At 44.0% G+C, this 18,144-nt stretch overlaps 1 long non-coding RNA gene across 2 annotated transcripts; it reads right to left on the bottom strand.

Moving 5' to 3' along the window:
• Nucleotides 1-1,243: 1,243 nt before the first annotated feature.
• On the bottom strand, nucleotides 1,244-18,144 carry LOC140917727 (uncharacterized). Of its 2 annotated transcripts, none has more exons than XR_012160961.2 (3): nucleotides 18,035-18,144; nucleotides 3,970-4,138; nucleotides 1,244-1,521 (listed from the first exon to the last, which is right to left on the bottom strand). It is a non-coding gene; the product is annotated as an uncharacterized LOC140917727 (long non-coding RNA). The 2 variants fall into 2 exon arrangements; XR_012160962.2 differs by lacking the exon at nucleotides 18,035-18,144 and adding an exon at nucleotides 6,591-6,639.

Genomic DNA, 18,144 nt, shown 5'->3' with positions numbered 1-18,144 from the left:
TGCTCTCCTGACTTGGAGACTATAACAGAAATTGTTGCAAACTGAACTGTGGAATAACTGCTGCCCCAAGTGTGTACCAAAATGTACAAATGTTTAATCTGGGAAGTATTCACGTACTTACTACCATAACCACAAGCAACCAGCTCAAATGATTAGTACCTAGACTTTCGTGAAATGTACAATAATTATCCTCCAATGGGTAAAATATCATTAGATGTTTCATTATCTTGGTAAATTACAAGTGAGTAAACTTTGTGTGGTAAATTGTCATAGAAATTTTGCAAGGCTGGATAAGGGCCAAGACTTTTTATAACTGCCGGTCTATTTAGTTTGCAAACACAAGCACCATGATTGCAGGAATAGTGACAATAATTATGCCTGCAATCACGAAAATCTGGGCCAAGATCAATAAAAAATTCATGTCATTCAGAGAGATGTATGACATTGCTCTTTTAACAAATGCTTACTAGTGAATCAGGCCCATAGTTCTCTGCAACTTGTGTTGCCATTTACACCTGTGCAAAGCTGGTGTAAAACACAACCATTCTGATTTGGATTCACTCTGCACTCATTTCCTGTTTGGCCAGGCGAGCTCATCAGCACAGGTGACCATGCAGTCCCAGAATCAAAAATGAGCTCCAGCATGGACTGAACGGGAGGTACTGGATCTGACTGCTGTATGGGGAGAGGAATCCGTGCTATCAGAACTACGTTCCAAAAGATGAAATGCCAAAACATTTCAAAAAATCTCAGAGGCCATGAGGGACAGAGGCTACATCAGGGATGCAACACAGTGCCACGTGAAACTTAAGGAGCTCAGACAAGCGTACCAGAAAACCAAAGAATCAAATGGATGCTCTGGGACAGAGCCCCAGACATGCCATTTCTACATTGAGCTACATGCAATTCTAGGGGGGGGCCACCACCACTACCCCACCCTGGTCCATGGACTCCGAGGATGTGATACTCTCCGCCATGGCTGAGGATTTAGCAGAGGAGGAGGAGGAGGAGGAGGACGAGCTTGGGGAGAGCAGAGCACACCGTTCTCCCCGACAGCCAGGATCTTTTTATCACCCTGACTGAAATACCCTCCCAATCCAACGAAGCCAGAGAAGGGATCTCTGGTGAGTGTACCTTTTAAAATATAATATATGTTATAAAAGCAAGCGTTTTTTAATGATTAAGTAGCCCTGAGGGCTTGGGATGCATTCGTGGCCAGTACTGCTACTGGAAAAGTCTGTTAACGTGTCTGGGGATGGAGCGGAAATCCTCCAGGGACATCTCCATGAAGCTCTCCTGGAGGTACTCTAAAAGCCTTTGCAGAAGGTTTCTGGGGAGAGCAGCCTTATTCCGTCCTCCATGGTAGGACACTTTACCACGCCATGCTAGTAGCAAGTAATCTGGTATCATTGCATGACAAAGCCTGGCAGCGAGTGGTCCCGGTGTTTGCTGGCATTCAAGCAACATCTGTTCTTTAGCTCTCTGTGTTATCCTCAGGAGAGTGATATCGTTCACGGTAACCTGGTTGAAATAGGGGAATTTGATTAAGGGGACATTCAGAGGTGGCCGTTTCTACTGGGCTGTTTGCCTGTGGCTGAAAAGAAATCCGCCCCGCTGTTAGCCACGCTGTGGGAGGGGGGGCCATTGGTGCTGAGCTGTTTGCGTTTGGCTAGCAGGGATCTTCCCTGATACCAGCCAGGCGGTGGGGGGAGGGGAAAAGCGATCATCCCAGAGAATTGGATGGGGGGAGGGGGTTAGTTTGATTTCTGCTGCTGCACGTTAACAGGAAAACTGCAGCAGTAAATGGCCAACTCAACGGGCTTTGCTTGGTATGGGAAAGGAGAGGGCTGCTGTTATGAAGGTTGCAGAAGCCGAAAGACTATGGTTTACCATGGCCACCTGCAAGCCGAATTCTGTTGCCCGGCCCTGCGTGTGTGATCTCTAACACCAAAGCCGCAGGCACTCAATATAAGATGCAAAATGCGACCTTGTACCAAATTCACATGTGCTATGTAATGTGAATACTGTTGTTCACCGTGAAAGAGTATAGCCATTGTTCTGTAAAATGTATCTTTTTAAATACTTCACTCCTTTTTTTTCCTCCAGCAGCTGCAAATGTTTTAAGCCTCCCTCCTCCATCCCAGAGGCTATCTCAGATAAGGCGGCGAAAAAAACGCACGCGCGTTGAAATGTTCTCTGAGCTCATGCAGTCGTCCAGCACTGACAGAGCTGTGTGGAGGGACACAATAGCAGAGTACAGGACGGTGGCTGATGAACATGAGGAGAGGTGGCAGCAGGAAGATCAGAGGAGGCATGAGGAAACGCTGGGGATACTGTGGGATCAAACGGACATGCTCTGGCATCTGGTGGAGGTTCATGAATGGCAGCAGGATCACAGGCTGCCACTGCAGCCCCTGCTTAACTGCCCTCCCTCCTCCCCAAGTTCCATAGCCTCCTCAGCCAAATGCCTAAGAATATGGGGTGGGAGGCTCCAGGCACCCAACCACTCCATCTCAGTGGACAGCCCAAGCAACAGAAGGCTGGCATTCAACAAGTTTTAAAGTGGCCTTTTCCTTCCCATCTACCCTCCTCCCACATCCCACCTGGGCTACCTTGTGAGTTATCTCCCTATTTTTATAATCAATTAATAAAGAATACATGTTTTTTAAATGATAGTGACTTTATTTCCTTTGCAAGCAAGTTGTGATCGAAGGTGGGAGGGTGGGTGGCTTACAGGGAATTAGAGTCAACCAAGGGGACGGGTTTTCATCAAGGAGAAACAAACAGAAGTGTCTCACAGTACCCTGGCCAGTCATGAAACTGGTTTTCAAAGTTTCTCTGATACTCACCGCTTCCTGCTGTGCTCTTCTAACTGCCCTGGTGTCTGGCTGCGCGTATTCAGTGGCCAGACGATTTGCATCAACCTCCCACCCCGCCATAAACGTCTCCCTCTTACTCTCACAGAGATTGTGGAGCACACAACAAGCAGCAATAACAATGGGAATACTGGTTTCGCTGAGGTCTGAGCGAGTCAGTAAACTGCGCCAGCGACCCTTTAAACATCCAAATGCACACTCTACCACCATTCTGCACTTGCTCAGCCTATAGTTGAACACTCCTGACTACTGTCCAGGGTGCCTGTGTACGGCTTCATGAGCCATGGCATTAAGGGGTAGGCTGGGTCCCCACGGATAACTATAGGCATTTCAACATCCCCAACAGTTATTTTCTGGTCTGGGAAGTAAATCCCTTCCTGCAGCCGTTTAAACAGACCAGAGTTCCTGAAGACGCGAGCGTCATGAACCTTTCCTGGCCATCCCATGTTGATGCTGGTGAAATGTCCCTTGTGATCCACCAGTGCTTGCAGCACCATTGAAAAGTACCCCTTGCGGTTTATGTACTGGCAGCCCTGGTGGTCCGGTCCCAAGATAGGGATATGCGTTCCGTCTATAGCCCCACCACAGTTAGGGAATCCCATTGCAGCAAAGCCATCTAGTATGACCTGCACATTTCCCAGAATCACTACCTTTGATAGCAGCAGCTAAATGATTGCATTGGCTACTTGCATCACAGCAACCCCCACAGTAGATTTGCCCACTCCAAATTGATTACCGACTGACTGGTAGCTGTCTGGTGTTGCAAGCTTCCACAGGGCTATTGCCACTCGCTTGTGAACTGTGAGGGCTGCTCTCATCTTGGTATTCTTGTGCTTCAGGGCAGGGGAAAGCAAATCACAAAGTTCCATGAAAGTGCCCTTACGCATGCAAAAGTTTCAGAGCCATGGGAATCATCCCAGACCTGCAACACTATGTGGTCCCACTGCTCTGTGCTTGTTTCCCAGGCCCAGAATCGGAGTTCCATGGCATGAGCCTGCCCCATTAAAACCATGATCTCCAAATTGCAGGGGAACGCGGTTTTAGAGAAAAGTGTGTTCATGTCCTCATCACCGCACTGCCGTCGCCTCCTCACCTGGTTTTTCACGTGCTGGTTCTGCATACACTGCACGATAATGCACCAGGTGTCTACAATGGTCATAACTGCTGTGGTGAGCTGAACGGGTTCCATGCTTGCTGTGTTATGGCTGCTCCTGCTCGGGCAATCCAGGGAAAAGGGCGTGAAACGATTGTTTGCCGTTGCTCTGGCGGAGGGAGGCACAAATGACAACATGGCTTACAGGGTTGGCTTACAGGGAATTAAGATCAACAAAGGGGCTGGCTTTGCGAGAAACAGAATGGCCCTCTCAAGGATAGAACTCCAAACCTCAAGGATAGAACTCAAAACTGGGTTTAGCAGGCCATTGATTTCATGGAGGGAGGGAGGAGAAAATGGATACAAAACAAATCTGGTCTATTTCTTGTTTTGATCCACTTCATCTATCTTTATACATCTTGCTGGCAGCAGACTGTGGAGTACGACCGCTAGCCATCGTCACCTCCTGGGTGCTCGGCAGAAGACGGTGCAGTATGACTGCTGGCCATCGTCTTCTGCTGGCTGCAGATTAAAAGACAGTGCACTGCTGGTAGGACTGAATCGCCATGAGACGAAACTTAAAAGGGAAATGACCTGGCTGAGTCACTCCCATGTTTGCCCAGGCGCCGCTGACCTCATTGAGGTCGGTCAAAAGAGCATCCTGGACTATGTCAATGACGGCTACCAGTCATACTGCACTGTCTGCTGCCAAAAGGCAATAAACTGTTGCTGTGTAGCAATGCAGTACCACGTCTGCCAGCACCCAGGAGACATACGGTGACAGTGAGCTGAGCGGGCTCCATGCTTGCCGTGGTATGGCGTCTGCGCAGGTAACTCAAGAAAAAAGGCTTAAAACGATTGTCTGCCCTTGCTTTCACGGAGGGAGGGAGGGAGGGAAGGGGGCCTGACGATATGTACCCAGAACCACTCGCGTCAATGTTTTAGCCCCATCAGGCACCGGGATTTCTACCCAGAATTCAAACGGGTGGAGGAGACTGCGGGAACTGTGGGATAGCCACCCACAGTGCAACGCTCCGGAAGTCGACGGTTGCCTCGGTACTGTGGACACACTCCGCCGACTACATGCACTTACAGCATTTGTGTGGGGACACACACAATTGACTGTATAAAAACACTTTCTACAAAACCGACTTCTATAAATTCGACCTAATTTCGTAGTGTAGACAAGGCCAAATGATTTAATTTGGGAGAGAGAACAGGAAAATGGCCACACTGTAAATCAACCCAAGGGGCCTATGGGAGCTCAGATTAAAGGGAGGGGAAGGTCTAAAACAGTCTTTCTGGCTCTTCTGTCTCCAGCATTAAACCATTTAATCTGTAAATCCTTGAGCTTTGATATGTGATTCTTGCTGTGTCATAGGATTTATTAATGTTTTGATGAGTTAGAACAAGCTGAAGGATTTTACACTCATGCTATCGAGCACCCACACAAATTGTGGAGTCTGAACATGTGATTCTGATCTCAGTTTTGGCCTGTCACATTGGATGATAAAATACTAACTATAATAAAAATGACTAACCTCTATCTCAGAGAAATGGCCTAGCGGAGTAAGCCAAGAACTCTTGAGGTCTATTTCCTCCTCTGCCACTAACTTGCTGTGTGGCCATGGGTACATTGTTTCACCTTTCTGAGCCTCAGGGGATCTGAGAAGGATTAATTAGGTAATGCTTGTAAAGCTTCTGTAACTCCTAAATTGTTTTTATGCATTTTAGGTACCCCGTGGTACTACACACACACTTATTTGCCAGGATCCACACTGCCTTGCAACCTTCCATTAAATCAAACAATTCAAAGATTCCATTAACATATATAATAAAAAGAGAGATGATTAATGATTAACAGCTCATCCAGAAATTTCCTCCCCAAAGTCCAGGCCTTTGACATGATTCTTTAGTGTTACTCTGAATTTCTTTCCGCATTAATTTCAATCAGTCATGAGAATCCCGGAAAATCGCTTTGGGGAACTTGTTCACACTCACTGCCACAGCAGATAACTTTGCATTCTAAACTCAGGCATTTGACTCCTATCTGTTTGGACATATGAGCTGCTCAGCACTGCTTTGGGAGGCAAGATATTTTTATATTCCCAGAAAGAGCACAACGTAGAGAGAGGAATTATCATTTACTGTTGTAATAGCTGCAAAACAGGGCAGAAATCAAACCCATATGAACTGCCCTGTTACTCGTGTAATTAACCGGACGGTATACATTTCATGTATATGCTCTCAAGATATATACTAAATAATGTTATAAACAGTAAATGATACCTAAGTGTAAGGATTCTTCAGTGACTATGGGGACCTGCGCCCTTTTGGTTTAAACAGAGGCAAGGCTAGAAGGCCCAGATCTTCAAAGGTATTTAGACACCTACCATCCATTGAAGTTAGGCATCTAAATATCTTTGAGGATCTGGGCTGAGGGCATCATGACTGAATAGTAAAATGTCCTGGGACTTTCCTCTCTCTGTTACTGACCAGGATTTTTGGAATAATGCTAGTAAGAAAAAAAAATAATCCATCCCCGGTTTGCACAAGATTCAGAACATGCATAAATTGCCTAACCCACTGTTGGTACAATGTAAATAATAATTACTTCACACCCTGGGACAAGATGCTTTCTGCGTTTTCAGTGAGTTCAGCCTAGCCATTCAGACAGCCAAATTGTGTTCAATAAAGTTGCTATTACTTTGTATTAATATTCACACAAGGCTCCCAGCAACCTGAAATAGAAGAGCAATGTTACAGTGCAAGGATGCAGCATGAACACAGATGTTGGAAAAGCACTTTATATTTGGATGTTGTTTCAAACATTGATATCCTATTGCTTGTATCAGTGTCTTTTTAACCAAGAGTCTCCCAAAATGAAAATGCTTGCAATTTCTTTGAATTCAATAATAAAACTTGATACGAATCATAAAAATAAAATGTGACCTTTTTTAAAAGCACACTTTTTTTTTAAGTTTTAAAAAATCTAACCCTCCCCGTTACTCACATGCACAATGTTAAGCATACACGAAAGGGGTTGCAGAAATGGAGGCAATGTTTGCAATAGTTATGGTAGTAATCTTTCCGTGTCTATTCATAGCTTTATAGATTATAAAACCACTAACGTGATCTAGTCTGACCTCCTGCATAAAACAGGCAGTAGGACTTCCTTGAATTACTTCCTGTTTGAACTGCAGTATATCTTAAAAACTTTCAATCTTGATTTTAGAAATCTCCAGTGACAGATAATCCACCACCGCCCTTAGGCAAATTGTTCCAATGGTTAAATACCCTCATTATTAAAAATGTGCACTATATTTCTAGTCTAAACCTGCCCCGCTTCAACTTCTAGCCATTGGAACTTCTTGCTACGCCTTTATCTGCTAGATTGAAGAGCTATCAAATTTCTGTTCCCCATGTAGGTATTTTTAGACAGTGATCAAGTCACCTGCTAGCTTTCTCTTTGTTAAAATAAACAGATTGAGCTCCTAGTATCTTTTCCAATGCTTTAATCATTCTCATGGGTCTTCTCTAAACTCTCCTCAATTTATCAACATCCTCCTTGAATTGTGAACACCAGACCTGGACTCACTATTCCAGTAGTGGTCACCAACTACAGAGCTAGTAATAATCTCCTTACTCCTGTCCTACAGTCTCCTGTTTATACACCCTGTGACGTTATCTGATTAAAATATGACCACATAGGTCATTGTTGCAAACACTGTTATATATTTGCAACAAATCTAGTACAAAAGGTAGCATGTAAGATGTCTATGAAACGGTTATGATTATGCTATCTGTATGCACATATCATTTTGGTATTTGAAGTTATGAGTATTGGCTCTATACCTGGATTTCAAATGTTTGCTCCTCGGGTAATGCTCACAAGGTAGTTAGCCTGCACATCTTGGAAGTACTATTCAAATTAAGTGGCTCATCAAGAAACACTTAATTGACAATGGACCATGGAAGATGCCCATCTACACTAAATGGACCGTCCTGCAAACGGACTGTCTGGGGTATAGGTAATGGCTTCTACTGTGTCCGAACCTTCATGCATGGGCATGTGACATGCCCATATGACTCTAAACACTATCTTGTCACCTGTAATTTTCCACTAGCTGTGCTGAGGGCTTTGTTTAAAACAATGGGTTTCCCTCCACATGGCAGAAGATATAAAAGGCCCTGGAGACTCCTCCATTTTGCCTCTATCCTGCTCCAGCCTCTTTCCTGCCCAAACTTCTGGACTATGGTCTATACTAATGGGAACATTCTTACCAATGGATTGAGGACCTTCCAATGATTTGGAAGTAGCCAGAGACTTGACTTAAGCCAGCAGTTTATTCCATCACTGCTATAAGCCTGAACCAAGAACTTTGCATTTATTGTATGTATTTGATTCCTTTAACCAATTTTAACTCTCATCTTTCTTTCTTTTTCTTTTTTTTTATAAATAAATCTTTAAATTTTAGATATTAAAGGATTGGCATCAGTGTGATTTTTGGGTAAGATCTGAGTTATATATTGACCTGGGTGTGTGGCTGGTCCTTTGGGATCAGAAGAACCTTTTATTTGAAGAGACTGGTTTTAAAGAACCACTCATCTCTAAGTCTAGTGTTTTTGGTGGTAATACAGGACTGGAATGCCTGAGGAAACTGCTTTTATGACTTCTTGTTAGCCAGTGCGGTGAAAGAGAAGTTTACTTTTGTTGCTGGTTTGATATATCCTATGGGAGATTAGCCACCAGTCTTGGGGTGTATCTGCCATATTTTTCAACAGTTTGTCCTGAATTTGGCAGTTTATGGTTAGCTGATTATCCACCATGATCTCTAAGTCTTTTTCAAAATCCCCCGTCTTGTAGGGATAGCCTATATTATTTGTTCCTAGATGTATGACTTTACATTTGGCCTTATTGAAATGCATATTGTTTGTTTGAGCCCAGTTTATCAAGCAATCTAGATCGCTCTGTGCCAGTGACTTATCCACTTCATTATTTATCAATCTCACAATCTTTGTGTCACCTGCAACCTTTATCTGTAATTATTTTATGTTTTCTTATTCTAGACCACTGATAAGAATGCAGAGCATAGAGCCAAGAACTGATCCCTATGGGACTCCACTAGAAACACACCTGCTTGAGCATGATTTAACATTATATTTCAAGACCTGTCAGTTAGCCAGTTTTTAAGCTTTTTGTGTGCCATGTTGATTTTGTATTATTCTAGTTTCTTAATCAAAATGTCATGCAGTAACAAGTCAAATGCCTTACAGAAGTCTACGTATCTTACACCAACACCTTATCAAGCAAACTTGTAATCATTACAAAAATCAAGTTGGCTTGACAAGATCTATTTTCCATAAACCCTTGTTAATTGGCATTAATTATGGTACCCTGCTTCAGTTCTTTATTAATCAAGTCCCATATCAGCCATTCCATTTTTTTGCCCAGGATCAATGTCAGGCTGACATGCCTATAATTTCCCAGGTCATCCAGTTTGCCCTTTGTAAATATAAAAGCAACATAAGCTTTCTTTCAGTCCTCTAGAACTTCCCTGTGTTCTAAACCTTATTAACAATCAGCATTAATGATAGAGAGAGCTCCTCAGCCACCTTTTAAAAAACTCTTGGATGCAAATTATCCAGTCCTGCTGATTTGAAAATGTCTAACTTTAGTAGCTGCTGTTTGAACATCCTCTTGAATTCTTGTTGGAATGGAAACTATTTCATCACCATCATATGAGGAATATATTATTTAGCTTTATCCTAAACACAGAACAGAAATATTTATTGAACTGCTTCTACCATTTCCATTGAACCCCGCTTCTGCCACGTTTTATTATTGACAATTTTACCATTTCCATCTAGTAATGGACCAATACCGTAGTCTTAAGTCAAAGAAATCCTATATTTTAAGAGCTTTTTCCATAGCAATGTGATGCTGTAATATTATTTATCTTACTCTTGTGTTTTGTGTGATCATTTACACAAAGTTTAATAAACTATTATTCAAAAATATATTTATTTTTGTTATCTATACCTGATATCTATGGCCAGTACAACAGGCAGATTTTCTGCGCTGACTGTAAGAGAGCAGTAACAATGGGCCTGACTGTGCATCCCTTATCTACATGTGCATCTGCATTCAGAGAAGACCTTCTGTGTACAGATCTCCCCTTCCCAGGCATGAGTGCGCGGGTGGGTTCAGCCACCTCTATAGTAGCATCTCCCCTAGCCCTGCTCACCCAATTCAGAGCCAGCCTCTTTTAGCAGGCCAAGGGAGAAGAGTAGGCAGGGGACAAGGGCAGTGGAAGAATAATGCAGCCTCTCAAGCCACCTTTTGGTGAAGCCTTACTTTAGCTGACCTTCTGAGATATCTGGGGCATGGGGGTGGCATGTGATCTATTTCATAGGGGAACCCCACCTCCCTAATGATCAGACTGAGGATAAGCTTGTAGGGATTTCTTCCTCTTTAAGCCTCTCCTAAGGTCTTTCCTGAAGGAGGGGCTGGTAGGGAACACTGTATTTATGTCAAGTCTTCTAACATTAACCAGAATGCCAATGCTCGCATATTCAGAATAAGGGCTAATGCTCTGTCCTTAACTCATTCCATTGTTCCAAAGTGTTAGAGTACAGAATAACTTTTGAACATTTTTCAAATGTGTACATGTCTCTCCATTCGTCTGTTTATCTAATCAACATAGGGCCTGTTAGCACCTCAGGAAAGCACTGGTTCAGTAACGATTTGGGGAGAAAAGGAAAGGGGACTAAATCACCAATGCCACTGTGATGGGGTGGACTAGATCCATAGGCCTCCTGCTGGAGGCCTCACAGCCCTGCCTCATCCTGCCTCAAAAAAGAGCAGAGGAGAAGTCCTCCAGGCAGCCTAGATGGGCCAGAAGGGCCATATAAAAAGAAGCAGCAGAGGCAGAGCAGTCAGTTGCTTCCTAGAGCTTGAAGAGGGAGGACTTGATACCTGACTGGCTGAAAGAGCAGCAGGACCATGGACAGCTCACTGCAGGCAGGACTGAGCACAGGAAGGGCTGCTGAAGACCAGTTGGCTGGAAGAGCAGCAGGATCATGGACAGGTAAGTGCAGGCAGGCTGAGCCCAGGGACCCCAGAACCTAGCCAGACCAGGCGCCAAGGTACTGTGATGGGCCCTGCTGGTCTGATTGAACACTGAGTCTAGGTGAATGCTGCCAAAAGGACACTAACTGAAGGTACTGAGATTGGCCCCTGTTGGGCTGTTAAAGAAGGTAGTGCCTTGGGGGAAGAAGACTTGATGCTACAGCCCCATACCAGGGCTGTGAGCAAGAACTAGAGACTGTATACCTCAGAAGGAGGGAACAGTGTGTGTGACTCAACTGGAGGGCTCAGTTGCTGAAGACCTGCCGAAAGAAACATTGGCCGGCTGGGGGGGGGGCGCAAAGAGGGGGATGCTTGCGAGAGGCTGGTGCCACCCCATTATAAGTACAGAAAACAGGCTCACACCCAACCACAAAGGGGGTGCCTGTGACAGGTGGGTGCCACTCCGTTCAAAACTGAATGACTGCAGGCATATATAGGCCAGAGAGGAAGCGCTCGCAAGAGGCAGGTGCTGATGCCATTACAGCTATGTACCTGCTCAAACCCAGGCCTACTTAAGACTCCAAGTTAAGAGGACTGCTTACATGAGTAAACAAATGTATCTACAGAAGTGTTTGCAGCATCAGGTCCTTAGTCTGTAAGATCTAACAAATTCACATCCTGAGATGTGCTAGATGCAAGCCATATTGGTGGTGGTCAACTTCATTTACCTGTTTTAGTTTCTGACTCTACTGTTACTACTATGTACAGGATTTGAGTTTATTTTATTTTTTTACTTCAGCTTTAGAAGCTCCCAAGAGGTTTGGATTTTTCACCTCACGGCACTTGGGATTATTACTTAGCTAATATATATTGTGAATAAATTAGTAAGAGTTGTGCTAAAATTTTAATACATTTTTTGGGGGGGAAAGATGCTTTTCTTATCTGTCACTGAATACCAAATAACCAGTTTTTGAGGCTCAAGGGGATTTAAAAGCAGGTGTATTTACCTGCTCAGAAGGAAAAACATTAAACTTACCAGTGAAAAGTGTTGTAATTGTCTTTCTCTGAGCACACATTATTAAATCAAAAACACTTTAAGATGAGTTACATGTTGGATTTATTGTAGATTTGGATTCTTTCTCTATGCCAGGAAGTTCTCTATATACAAAAATTTTTTTTTTTCCTGAAGACTCTTTGAAATAAGATGCTTCTACACAGAACCTGTGATTTTCAAAGTGGCAATCGGGCACTGAATCCCGCAGTGGCTCTGAAAAGTTTTGAGAACCAGGGTATCTGTTGCACAAAGCAAGCACTAGGTCCCTTGGCAAAATGGCAACTGTGTTCCCCTAGCAGCCTGCAAACACCCACAAAAACAGTAAATGATACTTTTCATTTCTCTAGTGTTTTTCATTTGAGCATCTCAGAGTAATTTATCAAGATTAATTAAAACCATTTGGTAGATGGGGAAATTATTTGATATCTGTCACAAGCTGGTCAGTGGCAGTTCCAAAAACTGAAGCTTACGATCTTCAATACCACACTTCAACTTAGACATTGAACCACAGTTACTGAATAGTCTGCTGTCCCTTATATTTTATTCCCTTAGGTTACTGTCTGTAGAGCACAGCAGGCCTCCACTATAGGACCTTAACCAGCATACAGAAATGGGAGGGAGGAAATAAAACACAGCATTCATTTACAATTGTAAACCACCTTGTCACAGACTGATCATCTCTTACGTCTCTACCTGTTCTTTGAGGACTGTTTGCTAGAGTTCTCTGATAGATACCAAGCTGATTTACTAATTGCCAATATTGGCTCATACTCAGCATCTGTCTTTGGTATTATCAGCACAAAGTTTTTCATACTAAAATAAATTAAAGGGGAAAATAGTTAAATGGCTTGTATGCTGGTCAATGAATTACTAATGGTTATAATGGAATGGGTTTTCTTACATCACAAATGGCTGCCAAGAATGAGAAGGTCGGTCTCTCTCTCTCTCTCTATGTATATGTGTGTGTATAGATATACACACGCAGCACACCAGTGTTCCCTCTAATTTTTTACATGCACGTGTGGAATGAATTTTGTTATATGCACCAATATAGAAGTGATGTGTGGCGGGGGGTGGGACTGAGGGGTTCGGAGTGTGGGAGGGGGCTCAGGGCTGGGGCAGATGGGTGTGGGGAGATGAGGGCTCCAGCTGGGGATGAAGGATCTGGGGGTGAGGCCAGGGATGAGGGGTTTGGGGTGCAGGCTGCCCTGGGGCTGTGGCAGGGAGAGAGGACTCCCCCAGCCCTCTCTCGTCACAGCAGCTCGAGGCCAGGCAAGAGGCGCCTCTCTCTGGCCACGGCAGCTCCAGCAGGTCCAGGCCGCCTTTCCACTCCTGCGTGGCCCTTGATAGCCTGCTGTGCAGCATAGAAGGAACTTTGACACACACTCCATTCTTCTTCCCTTTCTCTAGAGGTTGTAGTGTCCCCAGTTAATTAGAGGAGCTTTAACTTTCAAAACTACTGTGCATAGATAAGACCTATTTAAAAAAAGCATGTTCTTCCCTGTATTACTAAAACAATGCGGCATATTAAAGCTGCAAAATAATTTTAAAATGTTAAATTTAGTTTTTATCAGATGCCTTTTTTTTTTTTTTTTTACTTTTTTTGTAAAATTTCACTCACCTTAGACAGTAATTTGGACCTTGGTCATTTTTGCTATATATTCTAATTAATTTCACTTACTGTTTCTTACCTACTTGGAAGTTAAACTGATTAAAAACACACACTAAAACTGATCAGTCTATTTTCTCTAGCACTAGTACTAGCATAATATTGTCATTATGTGTGGGGTTCTTAAAGCTAGAGGGCAATGCTATTGAAAATTTTAAAATATGTCATGTTAAGTGAATCTCCCCTCCCCTCCCCAATCTTCTTCCTCATTTTAATTTTTATAAAGTCTAAATTTAATCTCCAAAAAATAGACTGTTCCCTTTCATATTACAATGAGACACAGTAAAGCAAGCACACACACACACAAAACAACAATCCAAAGCAACACGTCCACCACAACAAACAAACTTTGCAGAATACATACAGCTCTCTTTGTGATCTTCCTGGAAGTACACAAATTTCCTGAAGCATCCTGTCACTTCATGCAAGTAGTCTTGTTTAAAACTGGGGATGTATTTTTTGGAAGTTGTCTCTTTCCAAATCTCTGAGGGTTATTTCCAGGCCATTAAGAGGGGATTTTCTCAGAGTTTTAGGGAACCCCTCTGTTTTTCATTTGTTTCATACTTCCCTTCTTTAAAGGTCAGCTTCAACATGTCCAACCTTCCCCTCCCCACCTGCCCAGGTCTAATTCTGTAACTACGTAGTGACCAAAGAACTCATGTGGCTATAAAAATTGGGACCATAAATTTTTCCATGATCTTCTCTTCATCACTCCTATGTGGTCTGTTTTTCTCTTGACTGGATTTATTTCTCTTGCAGAACATCACAAGTGAGGCATGTTTGTCCTGGAAGGGTCATATATGGTGGCAATAGATTATTATGGAACAGTAATAGCACAGGGATATAATCCATCATATGTGCCTTGTGGGAATAAGTATTTCCTTGTACCTCCCCATAATAGGATGATAGAAGAATGACCAAGATATGACAGACCCAGTATGCAAATAATGAGGATTTATTTTGTAGCTCTTATGGACTGCTTTTCATCAGTAGATCTCAAAGTGCTCTCCAAAAGAGGTCAGTATCACTATCTCTGTTTTTCAGGTGGGGAAACTGAGGCACTGAGCACTGAAGGACAAGATTCACAAAAGGACTTGAGTGCCCAAATACCATTTTAGACATCTAAATCCCAGAATCAGGCTCCACCGGGATTCCTTAAACTCCAACTCAGCTGTCCTTGAAAACTGTAGGCACCAGAATTCACTCAGCATCTAAATACTGCAACAAAAGTTCCGTAGGTGCCTACGTTTCTGTCTCTGGGAGCATCCACTGCAGCCTTATTTGAAGCATCTGGATGCCTAACCCCCAGAGGGATGCACGAACTGTGAGAAGATACGTAGTTCTTCCACAGAACTTGCCTGTGGGGCCTGATTGAGTGAACGTGTTCAGAATTTGCCTCTGGGATTGGACCCCTGTAGGCAAACCCAAACAAAATAACTGGAGGGTGGAGGAAAGGAAGCCTTTCCTCATAATTTTTAGCCCAGTGGTTAGGGTACTCACCTGGGACATGACTTGGTTCAAGTGCACATTCTGCCTGAAAAAGTAATTGGGGGTATGTGTGTATGTGTGAGAGAGAGAGCAAGCATGAGAATGACACTGTAGCTTGGTAAGAACACTCAAGAGGGCAGTGGGAGACCCAGCCTCCAGTCCTCCTGCTCCAGTGACTTCTTAAATTATTTCTGGAACAGCTTCAACAGGAACCTGAGGGATTGCCCACATCAGACTATCTTCAAGCCAAGTGGTTAGGACCCTCTCCTAAGAGATAGCAAAGCCCTGTTCAAATCCTTTCTACCACCTCAGGTGGAGGGTGGACTTGAATCAGAGTGCTCCCATATCCCAGACGAGTATCCTAACTGCCAGGCTAAAATGTATGAGAAAGGTGCCTATGCCATTTCTGCAGGATGTCCTAATATCAGAAGAGGGTTTGCAGCTGAGATTCCCAGGTGCCTCCTTGCTGCTCAGATTTAAGTGCCAAACTCCCTCAGAGCGGTGGGGTTTTGGATACACCCTTCCCTTTGGCTACTTAGGTGAGACCATGTAGCATGCTGACTTGGGTGGAACATGTCCTAAGAGGCCTATCTCACCCCATTCATTTTGCACGGAGCCTAGGCGCCTACCTCAGGCTTTGTGAAAACCAGTGATTTTCTAGGCACCTAAAAGATAGGTGGGCTGAATCTAACCCAAAGTGACTGGCAACACCCAACAAGCTAGTAGCGGACTTAGGAATAGAACCCAAGTCACCGAGGGCCAGTCCAGTGCACCTAGGCCATACTACAGTCAGTGTCGCCTAACAAATGCTAACTCTTCCTTGGTCACTGGTGTTTTGAAATCCAAACTGTAAATTTCTTATGTTGAAATAGAAAATCCCAGAAGTGCCTTAAACACCGTAAAGGTTGCTGGATATTCATGAATCTGTATATGTGAACTCAAAAATGGCAAAACCTGGTGTTAATGGCTGCTTAGTCTGTCTGCTAATAAACACACACATATACATATCTGCATAGCTAACTGAACAATGTGCAAATTCAACCTCATCCCCTCTGCTGTGTAATTCATATAGCACAGTGTCATAAATATAAAGGGAAGGGTAAACCCCTTTGAAATCCCTCCTGGCCAGGGGAAAGCTCCTCTCACCTGTAAAGGTTTAAGAAGCTAAAGGTAACCTCGCTGGCACCTGACCAAAATGACCAATGAGGAGACAAGATACTTTCAAAAGCTGGGAGGAGGGAGAGAAACAAAGGGTCTGTCTGTATGCTGGTTTCTGCTAGGGATAGACCAGGAATGGAGCCTTAGAACTTTTAGTAAGTAATCTAGCTAGGTATGTGTTAGATTATGATTTCTTTAAATGGCTGAGAAAAGAATTGTGCTGAGTAGAATAACTATTTCTGTCTGTGTATCTTTTTTGTAACTTAAGGTTTTGCCTAGAGGGGTTCTCTATGTTTTTGAATCTAATTACCCTGTAAGATATCTACCATCCTGATTTTACCGGGGGGGTTTCTTTATTTCTATTTACTTCTATTTTTTATTAAAAGTCTTCTTGTAAAACACTGAATGCTTTTTCATTGTTCTCAGATCCAAGGGTTTGGGTCTGTGGTCACCTATGCAAATTGGTGAGGCTTTTTATCCAACATTTCCCAGGAAAGGGGGGGTGCAAGTGTTGGGAGGATTGTTCATTGTTCTTAAGATCCAAGGGTCTGGGTCTGTAGTCACCTAGGCAAATTGGTGAGGCTTTTTACCAAACCTTGTCCAGGAAGTGGGGTGCAAGGTTTTGGGAAGTATTTTGGGGGGAAGGATGCGTCCAAACAGCTCTTCCCCAGTAACCAGTATTAGTTTGGTGGTGGTAGCGGCCAGTCCAAGGATAACAGGTGTAATATTTTGTACCTTGGGGAAGTTTTGACCTAAGCTGGTAAAGATAAGCTTAGGAGGTTTTTCATGCAGGTCCCCACATCTGTACCCTAGAGTTCAGAGTGGGGGAGGAACCTTGACACACAGAAAATCCACTGGGATGAAAAACTATAGGGAAATAACACCACACACCTATTTTGTTATCATAACCTCCAGGATACCAGGAGTCAGATCAAATAATGAAAGAATTAACATCTCCTCTTACAGTCATTGCTCTTTGTGATGTATTTTTATGCTTCTACATGTATGCATCTGGTGGGTCAGTTTGTGTGGCACCACGTTTTGGGTGTTTTAACACTCGTTTTTATTTAGGACTCTAATATCATCCCATCATGTGCCATACCCAGCAAAGGATTTTAATCTTCAGTGCATGAAATAAGCCAGTTCACTGGCCCAAACTCTGGGTTTGGGATTAGGGCTGCCAACCCTCCAGGACTGTCCTGGAGTCTCCGAGAATTAAAGATGAATCTTTAATTAAAGATAATGTCATGTGATTAAACCTCCAGGAATTCATCCAACCAAAACTGGTAACTAGGGTGACCAGATTAGGGACAAGCCCGATAATTGGGGCATTTTCTTCTATAGGCGCCTATTACCCCTCTCCCCCCGTCCCGATTTTTCACACTTGCTGTCTGGTCACCCTATTGGTAACCCTATTTGGGATCAGCCGACCTGCAACCATAGGTTCACCGTGGCCCATCCCCCTTGTGCGGGAGCCCAACCGACCCGTGTCTTTCACCCGACACCTTAGAGACCAGGGTCTTGTCTGAGCGCCCAGCGACGGAGGCTGGCCCCCCTGGACAAGGCCCCGGGCCCCCGCGCTGGGGTGCAAGGCAGGACCCGTGGGCTGGGGCCCCGCGCTCACCGGCAGTGCAGGCGGGAGTTGCGCGCATCCGGTCTGGCCCCGCTCAGCCCACTCGCCAACGCTTCAGGGGATCACGCAACGCCCCGCCCTCCTCCTTGGCCCCATCCAAA

This window comes from Lepidochelys kempii, chromosome 9, assembly GCF_965140285.1.
Source record: "Lepidochelys kempii isolate rLepKem1 chromosome 9, rLepKem1.hap1, whole genome shotgun sequence".
In the NCBI taxonomy this organism is placed as follows: Eukaryota; Metazoa; Chordata; order Testudines; family Cheloniidae; genus Lepidochelys; species Lepidochelys kempii.
Note: the sequence above shows the minus strand (reverse complement) of the source record. Positions and strands in the feature narration are given on the sequence as shown.